A 6,000-nucleotide genomic window follows, 5' to 3' on the forward strand; every position below is an offset into this window, starting at 1 on the left:
AAAAGTATTCTGTACTTCTGTATGACAACAATGTATGCCTTTCAAATGTTAAATGATAAATGATTAAATGATACACAGCGAAATCTACGCTCTCGCCTGTATCGCCTCATCCTGCTTTCGCCAACGGCAGCGATGTGAAAGGCGAAGTGAACTCCAGCAGTAGCGCGCTTGCCGCTGGGGCTGCCGCGGGGGCGTGCCACTTGCGTCACGTGGCCGTCTCGGCCAATCAGGCCTACCCCGGAAATGGAAACGGTTGCGGAACTGATACAGGCGGCCCTGCCGCCCTGGGCCTGATGGTATTTATCCACGCTGCACCCTCAAGGTCTGTGCTGACCAGTTGTGCCATGTTTATCATTATTTTCTCTCTATCCGTCTTCACCTGCTTTTCCTGCAATGTGGTTAACATCATGTCTTGTCCCTATTCCCAAAAGGAACAATGTGCGTAGGAGCCTCACTAACCTGAGACCTATTGCTCTGACATGCCACATTATGAAGTGTTTTGAAAGGGTTGTGCTGGGCCGCCTCAGGGAGCAGGTGGCACCTTATTTAGAACCCTTGTAATTTGCATACAGGAAGAGTAGGAGTCGATGATGCACTGATTTTTATGTTGCATCAAATTTATAGCCTTGAATCATTTGACATTTGCCAGCTCTTGTTAGGGAAATGTTATTTGATTTTCTAGCGCCTTCAATACAATCCAGCCACATATCATAGCAAACAAAATTATCCAGTTAAACTGCATAACTCAACCAGCACCTGGTGCATGAAATATCTTGTTCCCTTGACCCATATTCACCTCTATAACAAATATGAAAATAAAACACATTATAATCACACAGTATCATTCAAATACGGCGTCAGTAACCTTAGAACAACATGTAACTCTGTTGCGTTATAATAATAACAATCACACTGGCCAGACTCAATTTATATCGTTGAACTAGTGTGGATTAGCTATAAGGCTATTAGGCCTACAGCCTTTCATTACACTATAACGACGTTTTCAAAAGAAACAGACACAAATAGTCTCCATACCTGTGTTGACACACATCAGATGCACAATCATTGGGTTTGGTGTAAAGTAGCTTGGTTTCACCTGATAAACAGAACAGAACTTTACGATACACTCACCAACCAACTAGCTCCTGTAGTCAGCGTAGAGCACTGGAGCTGATAGCTAGTAACGGACAATATAGTAGTTGTTGAGAGCTCCCCACTCTTCCCCAAGACAAACACCCCAAGAGAGCGACCACTCCACTTAATAACGTCCGACTCCTCACTAATAATATAGAACACATTAAATAGCTTACATAAGTAATAGACAATAGCTAGTAGCAAGCTAACTGGTATAATAGCCTATAGCTAGTTCGCCAGCTATTAGACCACTGCACTTCCGCGTTACATTGAAACAGCTAGCAAACAGGTTGTCTCGTTAGCATTAGCCTACTTTCTCCGAGACTAAACTAATACAAAGGTGGGTTAGTGATCTTGGATCCCAACAGAATGTACATATGATGAGTGGAATATTTTACGGAACATGTAGCAACAAGTAGATAACGTTTAAAATACGAATTACTTCTTCTTCTTCTTCTTTAATGGCAGATCGCGACCACAAAAGGCGCATACCGCCACCTACTGTACAATCCATTTTACAATGTCTTCTTCTTTGGAAGTAATGTCGGGTCGCAATCACAAAAAACCTACTGCACATCAGGGGCGGGGCTAGGGAGTGGCTACTTGGGCTCAAGCCCCGAATGTTTTCTGAAAAGCCCCGAATCTATTTAATTTTTTTTTTTTTTTTTTTTTTTTTTACAATTCATCATTGTTACATGAAAATATGTTTGCACCAGATTTAGCAGAAGCTAATTTCCATCTGTGGTCTATCCAGCTGCTAACTGTATTTGAGTGAGTTAAGTCTTGGTGTTATGGTACAGTAGACTCAGACCTAAGCTTTAAATCACAATCAACAAGTTGACAAAAACATAGCTAAAGTACGGCCATTTATAAATCAAAAGGACGCTGAAAACCAGATCCATGCCTTTATCTCAAGCCAACTCGACTACTGTAATGCACTCCTTACCGGCCTCCCGAAAAAATACGATGATAACTATTTTATTGCAATGCACTATTGCATTATTTTATTCTATTTTACTAACTATTTTATTGCACTGCACTATTTTACTTTGTATCAGTGATAATCAAACCGTAAACAAAGACGCATATTAACACTTTCAAGGTGGTGGTATAAGTTAAAAATTGTGGTGTCAAAGTAAAAAAAATCCGTGCCCGGTATCGCGGGCACCTATCTGGGCTAACCCCCGGATCTCCTACAATCCTAAATCCGCCCCTGCTGCACATCCCAGCAACTGGCCGGATAAACAAGACCCGGCAAATAAAAGAAAACAATAAAGAAAACCAATAAACCCCATAACACACAAAACAAAAAACCCATCCCTAACATCGCCACCCTATCCAAACCTAATCTATGAGTCACTCATTGCCTCCTGTGGGCTGACTCTGGCCTTCTTGATCACTCACCACCCCCTTCCCTAACTCTCTTACTTGATCATTCACACAACAACCCCCTTCTAATCTTCTTCTTCTTCTTCTTCTTCTTCTTCTTCTTCTTCTTCTTCTTCTTCTTCTTCTTCTTCTTCTTCTTCTTCTTCTTCTTCTTCTTCTTCTTCTTCTTCTTCTTCGTGTGATTTCCGGCAGACTAGACACCTTTCGGCGTATTGCTGCCTAACTGTTCGATCTTCTCACAAATTCTCTTCTCCTTCTACTCTACCGCCATCTACTGGAATCCTTCATCCCCCACATTGTCCAATGGCGTGCAGCTAACGCTGCTTCCTCCTGACTGATTCCCCCTCCGCGATACATGCTTCGGCTCCCGTGGCCTGACTCTGAACTACTCGCTCACTCACACCCCCCTTCTCTAACGCTACTTGATCAGCCACCCTCTGTAACTCCCTCATAACATCCTCCACTGTCAACCCCTTCATATCCAAGTGTCCCACTGCTGCTTGAACTATCAACTTGGTCCTATCTGTCCTACTGCTAACCGTCGCTGTTGTAATCACTACTCCTGCCACAAAGGCCACCATATCCAACTTCTCCCTAAACACCCTCTCTTTCTCCTCCTGAACTTCCTCTACTGACAGATGCCCTTTCCTAAAACCCTGTTCCCTATCTTGCTTTCCCTGATCCTCCTGCACTATCCTTACTGCCAACTGCCCTTCTCTAAACCCCTGTCCCTTGTCTTGCTTTCCCTGTCCTACCTTCCTAGCTGCCTCTGCATATGAAATCCTACCTTCCCTTCGCACCTGCTGGACCATTACCTCTAGTTTCATCGCCTCACAACCCCAATATGCTACACTATGCTTCCCACCACAACTACAACACCTCAGCTCCACTCTCTGCTGGTCACAATCCCCATACTCATGCTCCCCACTACATCTAGCACATCTCTGCCCCTTCCTGCATAACCTAGCTATATGTCCAAACTCCTGGCACCTGTAACACCTCAACGGTTTCGGCACAAACACCCTAACCCTATATGCCATATACCCTAAAAATACCTCTTTCGGACTAACCTCACCCTCAAACTGAATAACTATCGTCCCTGTCTCCTCCTTCTCTGCACCTCTCTTCATCCTTTCTACACTCAAAACGTTCCCATTACGTTCGTTACTCCTCAAATCTCCTAACAACTGTTCTTCACTAACCTTAATTGGAATTCCACTAATCACCCCCTTGCAACCACCATCCCTTTTCTCCCCTACTATCACTATTCTACAGACATTCACTTTGCCAATGCTCTTCATTTCCCTTGCCCTCTCTACCTGCACTACACTTACACACCCTATAAACAAGTTCCCATCCCCCAACACCTTTCCGTACCTTACCTCACCTAACTGCGCTTTAATGAGCTTTGACAGCTGCCTCGGCTCTATACCCCTAACTCCGTCTTCTCCCTCAAATCGCACCACTACATTCAACCCTACAAAACCCTGTCCTCTACCCTCATCCTCTGACCCACTCAAGCTATCTCCCCTCTCTTTCTTCCTCTTACTCCCCTTCCCCTCACTTTCACTACTCTTCTTCCCCACCTCTTTCCACTCTTCTCCCCCACTCTCTTCCCCACTACACTCCATACTGGCCCCACCCGTCCCCTTCCCTTTGTCATGGCCATTCTTATCCCTATCGCTATCTTCCTCGCCCTTCTCACACCATTTACTTCCATCACAATCCTCCCAATGCCCCGCGTCTATATTAATCCCAGCCGAAGAGTGCGTCGTGTTTCTCTGATTGGCCATGACGCCCATGTGACCGCGGCGCACGGCAGAGCGGTAGAGCAGAAATAGGCTGCTGCCTCCACGTCAAGAAAGACAGACAGGCATTCTATTGCCATGCTCTGCGACAAACCCTAACCTTAACCAACTCCGAAATAATGCCTAACCTTAACCCTAACCTTAACTTAACCCTAACCTTAACCAACTCCGAAATAATGCCTAACCTTAACCCTAACCTTAACACTTTGGCTGCCTAAGGTTAAATTCATGATATACCATAGATTGCCAGCGCTATTTGTCTATGGAGAAAGTCCCCTTCTTTGCAGGGCTATAACTTTTTAAATTCTATTGCTACATTGCCATTATTAGGGCCCATTCAAAGTCCTATATGTATTGTTCATTGTGTAGCAACGTTAAACTTTTTCATTCACATATTCATAGTAAAGTATGGTCTAATGTATAAGTATGTTTTCATCTCTTTCTGCAGCTTTCTCCAGAACGTGATATATAGCCCCAAATGCATTATATTGATGATGAAATACAGTTTGATGGCAATCAGCGCGATATAAAAAATTCCAACTAGACGTACTTCTAGAAGTTACTACACGTCATCTGATGTTGACCGGATGGGCGAGGGGGCATTTATAATTCCGTGGGCAGCGTTATACCAATCATCTAATGTGGGTCAAATGTTGATAATAGCAGTTAGTATCGAAGACGGTAACGTTACAGGCTGAAACTCACCCCAGTCTCCGCGCGCCGTTGGGCGATCATCGTAGAGTAGAAATCTTATCATTATGGGATATATTTTTACCCGGTCCATCTCCAGCTTGTATAATGGTATATACGTCCAAATCATGTTGTTTATCGAGTTATTGCCAATCGATCACTGTGTAGCGTGACGAGCCAGAGTCCCATGACCTATAGCGAGCGCCCGGAAGTACTACGGACGTCTAGCACAACCTCTATGGCACATCCTGTTTGGCGATTGCGCCGATCGGCCACCAGATGGCGCTCCTGAACCGCCAGAGAGCTCAGTGGGTCCTGCTGGTGGATCTCAGGCCAGCGGAGGGGACATATGAATCCGATCGCAGATTTTTGAAATATTGATATAAGGACGACGTAACGCGTCCTCCGGCAACTTTAGCATGGCCAGCAAAGACGTCTAAAGACGGTTCCCGGCACCCAAAGTGTTAACTTAACCCTAACCTTAACCAACTCCGAAATAATGCCTAACCTTAACCCTAACCTTAACTTAACCCTAACCTTAACCAACTCCGAAATAATGCCTAACCTTAACCCTAACCTTAACTTAACCCTAACCTTAACCAACTCCGAAAGAATGCCTAAACTTAACCAGCGAAAGAATGCACGTTTATAGCGAGAGATGATAAACGTAAAAAAAAAAAAATAAAAAAAATTGAAGGGATTCAAACTTACTTGTCACCAACCGCACCGCAGGCTCCAGAGCAAGGCGGCAAACGAGGTGAGCTAAGCGTAGATGGAAAAACAGTGGGGATTACGGCTGCATAATGCCACGGCCGCTCTGCCGCTCCGCGGCCCGCTCTGCCGCTGCCGCGGGGCGTGTCGCGGCCAATCAGGGAAAACGCGGAAGCACTCGGCAGCACTCTTTGGCTGGGATTAAAGAATAGGCGCCCCGGCCTGTGAACGGCTGTCCAGGGTGCCTATTCTTTAAACCCAGCCGAAG

Source organism: Notolepis coatsorum (genome assembly GCF_963971535.1).
Source record: "Notolepis coatsorum genome assembly, chromosome: 15".
Taxonomy (NCBI): Eukaryota; Metazoa; Chordata; class Actinopteri; order Aulopiformes; family Paralepididae; genus Notolepis; species Notolepis coatsorum.